An 18,705-nucleotide genomic window follows, 5' to 3' on the forward strand; every position below is an offset into this window, starting at 1 on the left:
ATGAGAATTGTTATTAGTCCTTTAAATGTCTTGTCAAATTCAGCAGTAAAGTCATCTGGTTCTGCGCTTTTCTTGATGGGAATCATCTTACTACTGATTCAATCTCATTACTCATTATTGGTCTCCTCAGGTTTTCTATGTCTTCACGATTCAATCTGGTAAAATTTATGTCTAGGAATTTTTCCAGTTCTATGTCATCAAATATGTTGGAAAAAGTTGTGTATAATATTGGTGTCAGTTGTAATGCCTGCCTTTTCATTTCTTATTTTGTTTGAGTCTTCTTTTTGTCTTAGTTATTCTAGCTGAGGGTTTGTCAATTTAACTTTAAAAAAAAAAAAACTAGCTCTTAATTTCATCTCTTCTGCCTTTTAGCCTCTATCTCATGTATTTCTGCTCTAATACTTATTATTTATTTCCTTCTAATAGTTTTCATTTTAGTTTGTTCTTGTTTTCTAGCTTCTTGAGGTACAGTAGTAGATTGTTTATTAGAGATCCTTTTTTTTAGGTAGATTCTGATTGCTATAAACTTTCTTCTAGATACTGCTTTTGATGTAGCCCATAAGTTTTGATATGTTGTGTTTCTATTTTCTTTTTTTTTTTTCTGAGACATTTTTACATTTGTTTCTTGATTTGCTGATTGTTCAGGAGTAAGTTAATTTCTGTGTTTCGTATATTCTCCGCAGTTTTTCTTGTCATTTATTTCTAGTTTAATTGCATTCTTGTCAGAAAAAAAATTTTGGAGACTTGTTTTGTGACTCAATATATGATCTAACCTGGAGAATGGTTCATGTGCTGTTGCAAATAATGTGTATTTTGAAGCCACTGGATGGAACATTCTGTAGATGTCTGTTAGGTCCAACTAGTCTAGGGTAGTTTAACTTTGCTGCTTCTTTTTGATTTTCTCTTTGGATGATCTGTCCGAGGGTTTTGAAGTCCCCTACTATTATTGTACCGGGGTATATCTGTCTCTTTACACTAATTAATAATTGCTTTGTGGGATCGATGCCGTGGCACAGGAGGTTAAACCTCCACCTGCAGCACCGGCATCCTATATGGGTGCCAGTTCTAGTCCCAGCTGCTCCTCTTCTGATCCAGCTTTCTGCTGTGTCCTTGGAAAGCAGTAGAGGATGGTCCAAGTCCTTGGGTCCCTGCACCTGCAGGGGAGACCTGGAGGAAGCTCTTGGCTCCTGGCTTGGGATCCGCCTAGCTCTAGCCGTCGCCGCCATTTGGGAAGTGAACCAGTAGATCAAAGATCTTTCTCTCTGTCTCTCTCACTGTCTGTAACTCTACCTGTCAAATAAATAAAATAAAATATTTTAAAAAATAATTGCTTTGTATATTTGAGATTATATATATTTGCAATTTTTTATTTCCTCATCCTTAATTGGAAGCCTTATCATTATATAAAGTCTTTTTTTCCCCTCTTTTTTACCGCTTTCAATTTAAAGTCTATTTTATTTGATAAAATTTTGTATGGCTATTCCTTCTTTGCTTTGGATTCCATATGTATGGGATATCTCATTTCATTCCTTCACTTTCATGTCCTTACATGTGAAATGCTTATAAGCAAGCATTGTTTATCTTAATTACAGGGTTGAATTCATTTACATTTAAGGTAATTATTGATAGACATGGCTTACAACCACAATTTTGAGATTTGTTTTCTAGCTTTATGTCTTTCTCCCTCTCTTACAACCTTTTTTGTTGTTAAATGATTTTCTCTAAAAGTGTATTTTGACTTCTTGCTTATTATTTTTAGCATGTCTTTCATATATTTTTGTTTTGAGGTTACTTTGAGTTTTACAAAAATATTTGTCTGTTGCAACTTTGAAACTCTTCTATCTTTAATGTTTGGAGACCTTGATTTGGGGTATACTTGATTCAAGGGAATCTGACTCGTGATCGTTGGCCTTCCAGGAACTGGTTAGTTGTATCTTTCTCTAGGACAGGGAAGTTTTCTGTTATCATCTCTTTTTTAAATTTTTTAAAAAATTTTTTTAAACTTTTATTTAATGAATATAAATTTCCAAAGTACAGCTTATGGGTTACAATTGCTTCCCCCCTCTCATAACTTCCCTCCCACCCGCAACCCTCTCCTTTCCCGCTCCCTCTTCCCTTCCATTCACATCAAGATTCATTTTCAATTCTCTTTATATACAGAAGATCAGTTTAGTATGTATTAAGTAAATATTTCAACAGTTTGCCCGCACATAGCAACACCAAGTGAAAAATACTGATGGAGTACTAGTTATGTTATTATATCTTTGAATAGATTTGCTACCCCTTTGTCATTTTAAAGTCCCTCTGGAACCATAATAACTTAGATATTAGCTCTTTTAATGCTGTCCTAAAATTTCCATAAACATTCTTTGCTACACTTAATTCTTTTTTTCTCTCCACCATCTGCATATTTTCAAAAAATCTCTTTGAGCTCACTAGGTTTTTTTTTTTGTCTGTTTGATCTGTTTTGCATTTTAAATTTTGCTTAGTGTACTTTTCAGCTATATTACTCCTTAATTTTTAAAAAGTACTCCCATCTCTCTGTTGTTTCTCTGCTTTTTTTTTTTTTTTTTTTGGACAGGCTGAGTGGACAGTGAGAGAGAGAGAGAGAGAGAAAGGTCTTCCTTTATCATTGGTTCACCCTCCAATGGCCGCTGCGGCTGGCGCACCACGGCCGGTGCACCATGCTGATCCAAAGCCAAGAGCCAGGTGCTTCTCCTGGTCTCCCATGCGGGTGCAGAGCCCAAGCACTTGGGCCATCCTACACTGCCTTCCCGGGCCACAGCAGAGAGCTGGCCTGGAAGAGGGGCAACCGGGACAGAATCCGGTGCCCCGACCAGGACTAGTACCTGGTCTGCCGGTGCTGCAGGCAGAGAATTAGCCTATTGAGCCGCGGCGCCGGCCTGCATTTTCTTTAAGATTGTAAAATTTCCTCAAAACAGCTATTTTGAATTCTGCATCTGAAATTTTGCAGATATTAGTTGATCTGTGATTGATTTAGTGGTGTTTATTTTGCTCATTTGATGAAGTAACAGTTCCCCCTAGAAGTTTTTGATACTTTTTGGCATATGATGTCATTCACAGGTATTCCAGATTTCATGGTCTGCCTTTTTTGTACCTATCCTTATAGGAATTTTCAGCTGTTTGCTTATTTTCTCTGAACCTGTGGAAATACTTTGCTATTTAATCACTAAAAGGCACTCTACATCCATACTTTCTCTGAGTATGCTATTGGTGTGCTGTCACTGTTTAGCACTACAGGATGTCCCAATCCCAGGCTTGTCCTAAATCCTCAAGTAACAAATTGGAGGACTGCCTAAAATAGGTTGCATGGAACCAATGTTTTGGCAGAGTGGGTTAAACCACCACCTGTGATGCCAGCATCCCATGTGTGTGCTACTTCGAGTCCTGGCTTCTCCACTTCCAATCCAGCTCTCTGCTAACATACCTGGGAAAGCAGCAGAAGATGGCCAAAATTCTTGGACCCCGGCCACCTATGTGAGGGATCCAGATGGAGCTCAAGGATCCTGACTTAAGCCTGGTCCAGCCCCACCATTGTCATCATTTGGGGAGTGAATCAGTGGATGGAAGACTCTCCCTCTCTCTCTCTCTCTCTCTCTCTCTCTCTCTCTCTCTCTCTCTCACTTTGTAACTCTGCCTTTCCAATAAGTAAAACAAAACTTATAAAAATAGATGGGGAGTAGTGTGTCCACACCAGCCTCTATCTGGGGTTGGAGTCATTGGTCACTGATCCACAGTCACTGGTCTGTTGTCAGGCATTGCTGGATTCTACTTGTTTCTGAGCCTTAGCACAGAGGGATCAGCCCCGAGCTCCTACACAGTAATGTGGTGCATACTCTTTCTTCCCCCAAGTGGATAATTACTCTGTCCATATTGTGCTGCCTGGAGCCGGGGAAGGAATGGAGTAGGCAGCCATCAATACAACAGTACCTGCTGAAACCAGTGCAGCATGGAGGTATGGCCAAAGTGCATTCTGCTATGGGCTGTCTTCTGCTGAGGTGGTCTCATGTCTTGAGATCACTGCCACTGGCCAGAGCTGAGGCCAGCCAGAATACTCATCTGATCATCTGGCATCTGTGGCCAAGTGTCTCTACCTGGTGTGGGCAAGGCCCAGAGCTTCCTGCCACAGGTCCTGGTCTGGGGACAGGGACTGCGAGGATTTACTCAGTGTTGGGTTTTCCAGACCGGCCCTCATTTCTAAGACATAACTGTGCTTCCTTTAATGCCTTACACTCCAGCAGCTAGAATTTTCCTCCTCACTGTCTTTCTAAGGTTGGGGTAGGAGTCACAGGGACAGTCCCTTGGCCACTGACTGACAATAAGCTGGGTCACAACTGAGTCTAGGAGCCATAGTTCCTTGCACAGTCTTGAGGGTGTACACCAAGGCTGCTTGGCTAGCAGCGCTGCAGGTTTAAACAAAAGTGTGTCCAGCCAGGGAACAGGCCTCCACCTGATACTGGGGCAGGTCTAGAATCATTTCCTTTGGGCTATATCTGGTGCCGGCTCTCCCCATGGCAGGCCTGGTACTGAGCGCCAAGGTAAAGCCCTGTGTCCAACTTCCTTCTCTGTTTCTCAGGAACTAGAGTCTGGCTCTGTTGTTTGTAAGTTAGGGCAGGCTTGTTAGAGTCCTTTGGCCTTTGGGGTAAATGGGGTCCAGAGGCTCAATTTGCAGGTGTTGGCCTGGGTTGGAGATCTTAGTGCCCTGTTCAGCACTGGGTTTTACTGTGGTGGGCCTAGTACTGGGTTTCAAGTTGAAAGTCTGGACTTAATTCCCTCTCTTTTCTCCAAGTGGGAGGCAAGTGCTCTCTCTCAGCTTCCCTGCTGAGACGGTTAATGTGAACAATTCCTTTTTTCCTGTCTTCTTCAATGCATCCATACTTATTATACCAGAACTAGCCTTTGTGGTCCCTCACCTGATTTGCTTAGCTCTTGATGGTTCGATGCACGAATAGCTGTCCAAACTGCCGTCTCTGTGGATATACAATTACTGGAGTGCCTGACTGAGCCACCGTCTTCCTCTGCCTCACGAGAGTGATATTTATGGAAAATGGAAACACGTAAAACTAAAGGGGAGATAGGAGAATTCCTATCTTCCAGAGATGGTACAAATTTTTCCCTTCCTCGGGTCTGGGTGGGCTCATGTATTTTTTTTTTTTTTTTTTTGACAAGAAGTGACACTGCATTATATAATTCTAGTGTGGAATAGCCTTTAACCTCAGAGAAATCTTGCTTTCAGAGTATAAAGGATCAAGGCCACCTGTGAGCTAAGCTATAACCAAATAGTACTTCTGAAGACTAAGAATTTTGTTTAGTGTTCCAAACTAAAAGGGGGAAAATTCCAGACATTTCTCACAATTCTAGGGAGATGGAGAGAACAGCAAAGACAGAATTAATCTGAGCCAAACATTAGATAAAGAATTCATCCAAAGAAAAGTATTCGGATGAGACTTAGTTAAGGACAGAAATGACCAAACAAAATGTATGGTCCATACTTATGGTATCTGTTGCTGTCCTAGTCATAATTCCCATGAAATCTCATAGCTTTACAAAGTTGAAAGGATCTTTGAAAGGGCAGATCAACATTCCTTTCCTGTTTGGGGAGAAATAAGTGGTGTTTTGGGTCCCATTTTATTATAATTAAATATTGAGAGGAATAAGGAGAGCTGACTCAGATCAGGACAGTTATCAACCAGGTGACTTTATTTTTCAACAAATATCAAATTATTTAAAAATGGTTAAATCTTTTAGGATGTAAACAAATCTTAGAACAAAAGGAATGATTCCTATCTTGTAGATAGCAACGAGCAAAGCAAAGAAGGAATTAAATTGATATATGATAGAAACACATTTATTAGACTGTACAACACTGTACAGAAGTGAAGTGATTTATCTAAGCACTTGTTGATTGCAAGTATTGGAATAAAGACTAGGATTCAGGTTGTGGGTTTGGTTTTTCCCCCTAAACCAGGATGTGCCATATGCTACACTGTTTCCACAGAAGCCTATGTGAGATGAGGATATCACAGAAATAAATAACTTCAAACATGCCATCTGATGTGCACATTGCTATGATGCTATTCTGAGAATCAAACTGAACAACTGATTCAAGAATCTGAAGTCATGGGGCATGTTGATTTTCTTTATTGTTGAACTGATTCTAGACATTATAAAGTTCAAGGAAAGATAAAAATAACTTTTTCCACATTCCAGCTTCCATGTCATCTTAGGTTCAGATTTTGTGAGCTACTTGTTAGGTTCTATGCATGCTTGAAAAATAAATATCAAAGCATGAATTCCCAATATTCACTCCTTTAATGTGTGAGATACTGGTTTCTATTCTTTATTCTGTGAATTTTGAGGTGGCACACTTTTCAAAGCTTGTACAATAGATTTGCATGAAAAGGCAAATTCATGACTATGTCTATTGGAACAAAGAACTTTCAGAAGTGAAGTGTGTATGTGTGTACTAGAAAGCTTAGAGATGCCAAGTATTTTGTCACTGCAAAGTTAAAGTGTCCAAAATCAACAGAAGTCAGCAGGTTAGATACTGAGCCTAATCAACTCTGGACCCAACAAGAGATCAAGGCCATTTACTGATAAGAGCAGGCCTTGAACAGTATTTATCAAGGTCTTTTTTTTTTTTTTTAAAGTACTACAATTTGGGAACATTTACATCAGACTGCAGTTTCACACAGCTTTGATCTCTGGTGTATTTTACTCATGTTTACAATGAGATGGTTCTATATTTTTAGGTTTATAAATAGCATTAAAAATCAGTAATGAGATAGCACTCAAAAGACAGAGTGACAGACATACACACAGAGAAAGGAAAGAGAGAGAGAGAGAGGGAGTGAGGGAGAAAGAGAGAGAGAGAAAGAAATCTTCCATCTGTTGGTTCAGTCCTCCCAAATGCCCACAGCAGCCAGGGCTGTGGCAGGCTGAAGCCGGGAGGCAAAACCTCCATCTGGGTCTCTCATTTGGATGTGGCAGGACCCAAGTACGTGTGCCATCATCTGCTGCTTTCCCAGGTGTAGGAAGCTGAATTGGAAGTAGAGCAGCCCAAACTCAAAGGAATCAGCTCTCCGATATGGGATGTTTTGTCTCCAGTGGCAGCTTCACCCACTGCACCACACTGTTGACCTATGGTCACACTTGTATTAAGAATAAGCTTCCAAAGGATCATTTAAAGACGGGGAAAACTGTATTACAACTTCTTTGAAAAGTAAACCCTGTTCAGTGAACTTCTCCTACTCCACGTTTTTCTGCTGAGGAGTACTATTGGTTGGGCTTGGAAGCTAAGTTTAACATTGGAGGTAGAAATGAAGTACTTGTCTCTATTGAACAGAGAAAGAATTTGGAGTTTCAGGAAGCTTCTAATCTCCAAACAGAGCCCATAGAGGGGTGAGAGTGCATAGGCCTGGAAGCCTAGTTGGCCAAAGAAAACTCCCTAGGGATGGATGTCTGGAAGGAAGATTGACAACAAAATTATTGAGTATTCTAAGTTGCTGGTCTTGTTGTAATATTTATTTTTCCTTCCCCCACAATTTTATTAGAGTTGGCTGCCAATAAACAGAGGGCCTTGTTTGCAGTATTTTGTATTTTCTGTTTTGCTTTTGGGGAGGGTAAAATGGGTGGAAAACCATAAGTGCCCCTAATTTCTACACCTATGCCAATGTAATATGAACAGAACTGCCTGTGGGGGACAGTGGGGTGATCATTCATAAACTGAACTACTGTGGAAGCAAGGAGTGTCAGCCAAAGGTGCTCACGGAACAGTTTGCTGGGAATATGAAAGAATGTTGGGAAGGACCTTTGGCTTCACAGGCACAGAAGGGAAGGCACAGTGAGTCTCATCTAGAAGTTCAAAAGAAGGGAAACCAGCACTCCTCCTGGAGGAGCTGCCTGGTCTGCTTGCTTTCGGTCTCTCTCAGAGGGGAGGTGTAGGGGACAATTATGTAAATGGCTTTACACAATGCTTAACTTTCACACTCTCAAAGATCCTGTTAGCTTTTATTTCATTTGACAAATGAGGACACTGGAGCTCTGAGCAACTTACCTAAAGGCCCCCAGGGAGGAGTGGCAGGGCTAGGAATTAGCTGAGGCCTGTCTGGCTCCAGGGAAATATTTGTTCCACCAGGCTACACGGAACTGAAAAACACACTTACTTATGCTGGGGGTGGGGAGGACCTCTGGTGACTTATGACCTAAAGAGCTCAGTTTGCCATGTATCAGCATATATAGTGATCTGTATAATCAAGTCCCTAAGGAGATAAGTAAAAGGTAACTTTTCTATACCATCACTTTCACTTTTTCTTTCAACATTGGTTCTTTATTTACCAGTGTCAGTGAATCTTCTCCAGAAAATAGTGTTTTGGGTGTGCTTTTAAAAACAAAAGTTGGAGGAATTCTAAAGTAAGCATAGTAAAAATAATGAAAATCATTATGCAATGGGCAGAGAATGACAAGTAGAGTGCAGTCAAATGAGTGAGTTAAATTACTAGCAAATCAAGAAAGCCAATTTGATTTGACTACTCTGGATGAGATCAGATTTTAATCTCAATTATAAGCAGCTAAAAATTTGAATATTAAAGATCACAGTGAGAATTTTGGATTACTTAAGAAAGAAGATGTTGAAAAAGACTTCATGATGGCTGCTTTGACCATTGAGGGTAACAAAAGTCAGAGTTCAAATTGGGGAGAGGATTAGAGGCAACTGCAGTGTTATACAAAGCACTTCAGAGGGAAATTCTGACTCAGATTCCCGCGATGATTGAGAGAATAGAACAATGACGACATCAGCAGTGTAGAACATGCCAGGAGAAAAGCTGTGCCTCCTTTAGTATGGGGAGAGGGTGGGAGAAAGGGGAGGAGGAGAAAGAGAAGATCATCTAATACTTTTACTAACAACTGATGACCTCTGCCTAAGCATTAACTTCATAAAGGACTGAAAACGATGATTTTATACTTTTATCTATTATCATCTACATTGATTAGCTGCCATTCTTCTGGAACTACAGCTTTATCATCTGGGAATGCTGGTTACTCAGAAAAACACATCTGACTGGAAAGGCAGGATAAGTGCATGGAACTTTCCACCTTCTGCTAGACAATATTCAAAGGAAGGAGTTAGATTAATGGGTACCTTAAATGGTGACAAACGATTAATTTGAGAATCATGATGGGCTTAAGGATTTTTACTGGAACTTCCTATAATCTTGATGCTCAAATGGTTCCAAATTAGGTACATGAGAACTGATTAACCTGGTATTCATGCCATTTTGATATGACTGGATTGATCTTTGAAAGCTTTCTTACTTTTGATCACAAATTAACTTGGCCTTTGCATGTGTTTGCCTGGCCTTCCCCTGGAATCAACCATTTCTTCAATATGACTGCTTTCTTTTATGAGGAATGATATTGAAGACAAAAATTTGGGTTCCAAAAGGTTTTTTTTTTTTTAAATAAATTGCAATCCCACAGTAAATCTGTTTTCTAATTTTGTTATTTGTGTAAATTTTTTCATTTGCCCCTGACTAATCCACTTTGGTTTTCATTGGACCACGTTCTCCTCTTGGTATCCATTGATTTGATTGTATTTTGTCTTCAGGATCATACCGATAAAGCTACATTCTATCTCCTGTTACAACTCTATGAAGAAATATTTGAGGATTTTGATTGCACTTGTCTAGAATTTCCATTGAAAGCTCTATTTTTGCCTGTAGTTGATCTGGGAACAATCATTTTGTCACCTATTAAGCAAAAAGATTGCTCCACTTTAATTTTTCAGTTAGAATTGTGTAAGCTGAATCGATTGAGGCGTCCATGGAGTTGGCTATTTTCTGCTATTTATGGCCAGTCCTCTTCATGTGGGGCATTGCCAGGATTACAATTTTCCTCACAATTTGATGCAGATGGTCTGCTGCTGAGGGTTTCACCTGTAAGATCATCTCTTTCCTTCTTAAAATGAGCTATCTATTTGTAAGCTGCTGATTTCTTTGGGGCATTGACCCTGTAAACTTTTTGTAAAGCGTCAGTCATTTCACCATTCTTTTATCCAAGCTTCACCATAAATTAAATGTTTGTTCTCATTCAATTTCAGCAAAATGTATATGGTTCTGATCATGCTTTTACTTTTAAACTATGATGTATCCATCTTAGTGCCTCAAACTAGATCTTCTTCAGACATGTTACCACTAGTATCAATTTATTTTGATACAAACCCATTTTGAAATTCATGTTTAGTTTTTTTCATAATGCACATTCTCCACAAAACTTTTAAAGACCCCTTGTATATACACATTGTGAAATTACCACAAAAATCAAGCTACCTAACATAGTAAACATTTGGCACTTAATTGCGTAAGTTGAACCAAATTTTATTGCAGCAATTTCAAGTTTATAACACATTATTAACTATAGTTACCAAACATCAGGTCTTCAAGAAATCACTACGTTTGTAACTGGAAGTCATACCTTTGACCAATTTTTGCCCCACTGCTCTGATAATCACATTTTGCTGTTACTATGGGTTTGACCTGTTTTTTTAGATTTCAAATACAAGTGAGATCACATGGCATTGGTCTTCCTGCACCTGGCTTATTTCCCTTGTAAAATATCATAAAGATTTATCCATTATAATAAACGACCGTATTTCCTTCTCTTTAAGAGCTGGGCAAAACTCTATCGTATATATACATCACATTTAATCCATCCATCTATTACAGGATGTTTTGGTTGTTTCTATACCTGGGCTGTTGTGAATGGTGCTACAATGAACATGGGAGTGTCAATATCTCTTCAAGACTGTTATCTTATTTACTTTGGATATATACCCAGCAGCAAAACTGCTGGATAATAAGGTGGTTCTATTTTAAAATTTTAAACAAATCTCCCTAATGTTTCCTCTAATGATGGTACCAGATTGTTTTATAATCTCTCCATTCTGGAGATAAGAAAATTGGAACTTGCAGAGTTCGTGGCACAGACAAGATAGGAAATTTAGGATGTTCAACCCTTATGCCAATTCTCTTCATTTTTATTTTACAATTCTCACACATCTCTCTGTTACTGGACTTGGTGATTATACAGTTGCATTAACAATTTTGGAAGATCTAAATAGGATTTACTGTGATGAGAATTAAGGACTACAATGGTAAAATGAACTAAGAAAGGTAAAAAGGTAATGTGAGAAGTCAGAGTTTAGTCAAGGCAAACAGAAGGAATGAATATGTCACAGGTTAAAAAAAAGAAAAAGAATTAAAGACTAAATTTATTATAGTACATTTAAATGGAGAATGTATTACTGCAGAGCATTTTAAGTGCTTTCCAAGGAGAATGGCCAGTGAACCATTCACTCAAGTGGTGAGCATCTGGATAAAGCTCAGCGGGCAACATGCCGCTGGAAAAAACCCTGGTCTGCTACACTGACATCAACATTTTACAGTCAGACTTCGCGACATTTCTGACAGTGCCAATTGCATTTGGCCACGTGTTCCCTCCCTATGCTTCAGGTGACTCCAGAAGGCATTGTAAATGATATTGACGCTGTTGGTATTTTAACAAGCAACTAAGCTCCTTTCCCTTCATTTTATTAAAGCTGTCAAGAGAAAGACTGATGGGAGGCCTTTTCCAGACCTTAACACCCCCTGGTGGAGACAAGGACAAATAACCATTCCCCACATCCTGATGTCCTCATGCTAATTTGTCAAAGCTAACTGTAAGATTCTCCTTTATTATTAGCTGCACCTTAACAAGTGCTGTGAGAAGAGCACCAGCTTATTGCCAGATGATGACAAGCTGAAAAAACACCCAAGCATTTCTTTACTCCCTGTGACCGGATGTGGCTTCTTCCCCATACATATATATTGGTCAGTGGAAAAGCTGTTTTTCCTTTGTCTTTCATTCTTGGTTGCTGCATAAGATTCAAGTCATTGTATGAAAGAAAGGGAAACGCCATGCGTGATATTTTTGATATTTCTAATTGCTATGCAGTAGTGATATCTCACTGATGTGGTTATCTCTTCTGACTTGGAACTGAGTTGGAGTACCAGATTCTTACACTAGATCAATGTGAAAAAGTCACTCATACAGTTTAAAAAGATATTTAATTTTCTTATAGAATTAGTCCCAAATTCTTTCAAATGTTTTTATTTTTGGTCACATCATTCTTGATGTACCACAGCTGTTAGGGTAGGTTGGAAAAACAAAAGCAGCAAACATTTGAGGAAAAAGTATAACAGAACACAGAAATGCATATGGGGAGTTAAATGGAGCTCAAACACCAAATTTTTATAAGTAAACACTGCATCTGAGGGTGTTTTTGACAGTGAAGTCAAGAGTTACCATATTCACTGAATATCCTTTAGGAAATTACTTACATTTATTATAATCTGAATACCCTCATATTTCTGTATGTACACTGCAGGTTACTATTAAACAAAAGCAACGGTTGTTAATGCTGGTGGCTCTGAATATGATACCCTAAGGTATGACACTTGGGCATGCTGAACTACAGGAGACTGGAAAGCCTAAGAAACTCTTTCTCTGACCTGCTGCCCTTCTGCCCCCTACATCTTTCTCCCCTAAAAGTAATTCATAGAGGCCAGAATCCCTATTCCCATAAGGCAAGTAGTAAATCTAGACTCCCTCTCATCCAAGTCCAGTCCTACAATCTAAAAGAGTCACCTCCTCTCTCTTCCTTGGAGACATTTGTTCCAGAAGGGTCCTTCCTGCCCCATAACTATGAAGAAGGAATGCCACACAGGAAGGTCAAGACCATCTGAACAGCCTTGCCGGGCTCCACCCTCAGTCTATTACAGGTCACAGCCTACTGTCTATTCAGATTTCCACTTTTCTACCTGTTCTCCATTCCACATTGAATTTAAACGTGACAGCCCCAACTCCCGCCCCATCTTTGAAGGCTCCGGTGTCATGTAGAACTTCAATGGAATACATTTGTTACACTTTTCAGGATTACATCAAGAGTTAGAGAGACACACTGACTTCCTCTTTACTCACAGCATGTCTTCACAAGACGTTTCACATTTCCCCCATTTTCCAGACTATGGAGATAACATTTTCTCTCCCAGGGTTCCTGTGAAGGCCACATGAAATAATTTTGGGAGAGAAAGGTACACAAACTCAAGTGATGTCACAGTAGAGATTATGTCAGGATCTATGTTTATGAAAGATTTTAACTTGTTGGTATTCAGTTCTGAACTGCTGAATGAAAACTAGCTTTTTGTAATTAAGTCATTCAGAATACCCTTAAAACTTCTCTGCAGAGAATCATTCAATAAACAAATATTTGGGAGTTGAATTGGCACTAAAACAAATATAATTTTTTAGGTAAGACATCCTTGAAAACCGATCTGTGTTCTACAGCTTTGATCTAGCCACAAACAGAAGTCAGTCGCCAAGATTCATCTGGTCCCTGCCCTTAGTGAGATCTGTCCATACTTGGCTCTTCTCCCTACATGTGTTAGGATGGAATGCTTATTGTTCCAGAGAATGTTCCCAGTCAATCAGAACATTTGGAAGGGATACTTAGAAGTATGGAGAACCAAGGGAAGAAAACCCAAGAAGAAAATAGCAGAAGAAATAAGCAAGTTATGTGTTGAAGATTCAGAGGTATATGAGCAAAGCAAAATCCTCACTTCCACCTTACCCCTACATGCAAATCATTATGACTTTCAGAGACAGTACATATACACTATGAGAAGAGACATAGAAGGAAGAATAAAGCGGAAATAGTAAAAATGCTTCTCTATAAACCTAAATGCAATTATCTAACCTTAGTTTGATTGGAAAACCAACCACAAAGTGGAATTAAGGGACATATTTGCAGACATAAAAATTTTAAGTCACAAATTTACAGAGTTCTAGAAATGCAAACATCTTTTATAATTTTATTATTTTCCCTAACGGATTAATTAAAAAACTAAGAGAAATAAATAGTTTTTGAATCATCTAATGGTCCTTTGTGTCTGAGGCTTGACCCAATTATTCTATGTTGTACACTCACTGTTGTGCATGGATATGATTTGGAATGCAATCAAGCCTGTCATTTTCCTTACGTCAAAACAAAAGGATTCAAGCCTGTACAACAGGCTTGTGTTAGTTCCTACTTCGAGAAGTATGGACAGAGTTAAAGTTACAAGCTTTAGGGAATTTTTATATGATAAATACACTTAAAATCTGTATTTTAAAGATGGGGCCAGCATTGTGGTGCAGGGGGTGAAGCTGCACTTATGTTGCCGGCATGGCATCCTATATCCTGGCTGCTCTGCTTCTGATCCGATCCTCTGCTAATGTGCCTGGGAAGGAAATGGAAGATGGTCCATTGCCAACCATGTGGGAGACCCAGTTGGAATTCTCGGCTCCTAGCTTTGGCCTAGGCGGTCCAGACCTGGCTGTTGTGGTCATTTGGAGAGTGAACCAGTGGAGGAAAGATCTGTCTCTTTGTCTTTCAAATAACTAAATAAATAAATCTTTTTTTAAATATAAGAAAAAAAGTATGGAAATTAACACTGGTAAAGTAACTTACCAGAAAGGGCAGTATTATTTAGAAATATCAAAATTAAGAGTTTTATAACATTTTGCTCCCAAAAAATAATTCCAAGAACAGTGAAACTCATGCATGTTTGCAGGTATCCTTATCTACTGATAAAGGTTATTTGGAAATCTTTAACTCCCGGTCATTTCTGCTGTCTTTGCTTGCGTGGAAGATTGCATAATGGAGTTAATTTAAAGAGCAAGAATAATATCTAAAGGCGACTGAGACTTTTCTTCTTAAGTTCAGCCAAACTGACAGCACTTTGCAGCCAAAGTTAACAATACTCAAACCCGTTTGATTTCAGACATGAGTGCCACATGATTAAAGTCTTTAGCAGCATCTGCTTTCCAATAAAACGGTTACAACATGTACTTCAGTGCATTCCAAACTTACTGTGATAAGATTTCACTAACTTCGCTTTCATATTCTTGGGGTGTCAGCAGTAAAGTAACAAAGGATGAGGTAATATATTCAGGAATAAGGTGCCAACGGCTGAAATGGTAATTAAAAACCTGAGTAATTGCAATTACATAGGCTAAGACTACATAGCATGTACTATATATAGATATAAAACCCTTAAGAAAAAAACCATACAGTAGGCAATCTTTGGTTGTTTCTGAGTAATGAAATGAGAGTTACTAAGTTGAGAGGTTTCAACCACGTATTCGTAGAACAGTGTCCTTTCTTATTTTCAAACTTGTAGACTCATGGCATCTACAATTACTAGGACTCAGAAAAATACCAGGTGTCAGTTCCCAGTGAAGTCATTCTTTAGTCTTTTTCATGCCAGGGACCTGCCAGGACATTTTGACTTAACAGCTACAGAGGCTACTACTCCCAGAACTGAACCAAGATTGACTTCTTTTAGAACCATTCTTCTCCTTGTTTTAATCTGTTAAGGAGTGAGCATTTGGCTTGTTAGGATGTTTGTTAAAACACTTCTCCCATTTTGGAGTAAATGGGTTTGACACCTAGTTCTGGACCCTACCATTAGCTTCCTGCTAATATAGAGCCTGGGAAGCATCAGTGATGGTTCAAGTAGTTGGGTCCCTGCCACTCACATGGGAGACCTGGATTGAATTCCACTTTGTACATCACTTCATCCTACTGCCTTCTATACTGAAAAACTGAGATCCAGTTAGAAGTTCCAGGCAACTGGGAGACCTCCACTTCTACTCAACTATTTTTTTTTTTTTTTAGATTTATTAATTTATTTGAAACAGAGGAGAGGCAGAAGGAAGAAAGAAAGCGGGAGAGGGAGAGAGAATGAGAATGAGAGAACTGAGACTAGGGATCTTCCATCTGCGGGTTCACTCCCCAAATGGCTGCAATGAGGGCTGAGGCAGGCCGAAGCCAGGAGCTTCTTCTGGGTCTCCCACGTGGGTGCGGGGGCCCAAGCACTTGGGCCATCTTCCACTGCTTTCCCAGGTGTATTTGTAGGGAGCTGGATCAGAAGTGGAGCAGCTGGGACTCTAATATTTCATGTGGGATGTTGGCACTGCAGGCAGGAGGCTTTAACTGCTGTGACAGTGTGGCCACTCAACTTTCACTTTCAAGCCTACTATTGTCTGAATATCTATAGTACTTCCAGTTACTACTTTTTATTTAAGACATAATTGAAAGGCAGAATGAGAGACAGACATATGAGAGACCTTCTATTCACTGGTTCACTCTCCAAATGGCCCCAACAGCTAAGGTCTTAGATGAACCCAGGAACTCGATCTGGGTCTCCCATGTGGGTGACAGTGTCCCAAGCACTTGGGCCCTCTTCAAGTTGCTGTCTCAGGCCATTAGCAGGGAGCCGTATCACAAGCAGAGCAGCATGACTCACATCAGCATTGTGATAAAGGATGCTGGCATGATGATAAAGCCACCGGCAACCGAAGGCCAGTCAGAGCTGCTAGTTTTTAGTCAATAGCTTCTCATACAAAAATCAGAACTACAGTGTTATCATTCTTGATCCTAGGATAACAATGTTAAAGCCTGTCAACACTTGAAGAAACAAGCCTTTCCTACAAAGGTAAAAGTGCAAAGCAAAGTGAAGACTTTGCTAAACACAGGAAATACAATGACTAAAAGGCCTTTTATAATTATGTTCTAAAAAGTACACCAAAAGATATTCTATAAAATACAAGCCAAAAACTCGAATCAAAGGAATAAAATTAAAATGACATTAATTTAAAATCATTTTCTATCCCCAAAGTTACTGGCTTAAATATCTACATAAATTTAAACCATTTTAAACAGTACTATGGAATGAATGTAAACTGACAATGGTAAAGAAACAAAGAGAATTTAGTGAAGAAAGATAGAAGTTTCACCACTTCTCGAGTCTCTTAGCCATTTTCAGATGTTGCCTAATTAACACACTCTCATTCAGTGAGTCTACAGAAAAAAACGGCTTTAAGTGCAAGACAATGAATGAGTTATTTATCAGGCCCTCTGAAGAAAAGAACTGCTGTGATACAGTCGGTAAAAGTAACTCTCACTCTTTCCTGGTTTTCATCTGAATAGCTGTTAACCTGAGTTGTGCTCATAAAGTCACATGAAACCAACAACAGTACAGAGAAAATTTTAAGATACCAGCTGCCTAGAGTCATTTGGGATGTAACTACTTTATATACATATACATATATATATATATATATATATTTATCTACAGTGGCTAGCATTGTGGCATCGTGAATAAAGCTGTTGTTTGTGACACCAGCATCCCATATGGGGGCTGGTCCACTTCTGATCTAGCTCACTGCCTGGCAAAGCAGTGGAAGATGGACCAAGTGCTTGGGCCTCTGCTACCACTCACATGGGAGACCTGTAAGAAGCTCCTGGCTCCAGGCTCCAGCCTGGCCCAGCCCCAGCTACTGCAGCCATCCTGGAAGTAAATCAGTGGGTAGAAGCTCGCTCTCTCTCCCTCTCTCTAACCCTTTCAAATAAATAAATGAATTTTAAAAATAAGAGAAATATTTATCTAATAGAAAGTCATCAAGCCCAAATTTCCAAAATTTTTTCAAGACAAAGTCAGAACTATACATTGTAAAAACTGTTAAACTGATTTACAGCCAGCTATTAGTTTAAGGTTAACACGTCATCTTCCTGTGCTACAAAAACACATGCTTCTGTACACATGCATTGGGGCTCCCTTCATAGATCATTTAACTGGAGTCAGAAGACATTTTAACTGAACATTTTATCTGTGGGGAAATTAGGCACAGGAGGCAATTGAAAGATGGTGCCTGCAGGGAAATTAGACACACGTGGCAATTCAAAGATGGCGCCCAAAGGAAGTAAGGTGGGCAGTACCCAAAGTCATTTACCACCAAAGCTGATTGGCCACGCAGCATCAGGGGAGGTGACGAGTGTACAGACATATGGCTGGTCCTGTAAAAAGTTGCCCTGTAAAATGACCTTTTAAGTAATTGGTTGGTCCTTAAGCCCTGCCCCAGTAATCAAGTGGTCTTGTGCTTTAAAAGGCTTTGCTACGTGCCAATAAACCGAGTTCTTGCTTGTTTGACTTGACTCCCCATTGCGTCTGACTGTCTCCGGTATCGGGAGGCTGGGGAACGGGCGAGCGGCGCACTTACCTTTCTTCGGACCCAGTCCATCCTCATTCGGGTGGACTAATAAGACCCTGCATTTATCAAAGATTATAGATACTAGTCACCAGTATTTAGGATGATATCAGCCACATAAATTACTTGGCATCAGGGACACCAACTCAGTAGGGGAACACGCAATGTGCTTTTTTTTTTTTTTTTTTTTTTTACAGGCAGAGTGGACAGTGAGAGAGAGACAGAAAAGTCTTCCTCTTTGCCATTGGTTCACCCTCCAATGGCCGCTGTGGCCGGCGCATCTCGTTGATCCGAAGTCAGGAGCCAGGTGCTTCTCCTGGTCTCCCATGCGGGTGCAGGGCCCAAGCACTTGGGCCATCCTCCACTGCCTTCCCGGGCCATAGCAGAGGGCTGGCCTGGAAGAGGGGCAACTGGGATAGAACCTGGTGTGCTGGTGCCACAAGGTGGAGGATTAGCCTGTTAAGCCACGGTGCTGGCCATGCAATGTGCTCTGTAATAATATGCATGGTGACAAGGTTTTCAGAAATCTGCTGTCACAAAAAGTCAAGCATCTGAACT

Source organism: Lepus europaeus, chromosome 4, assembly GCF_033115175.1.
Source record: "Lepus europaeus isolate LE1 chromosome 4, mLepTim1.pri, whole genome shotgun sequence".
NCBI classification, from domain to species: domain Eukaryota; kingdom Metazoa; phylum Chordata; class Mammalia; order Lagomorpha; family Leporidae; genus Lepus; species Lepus europaeus.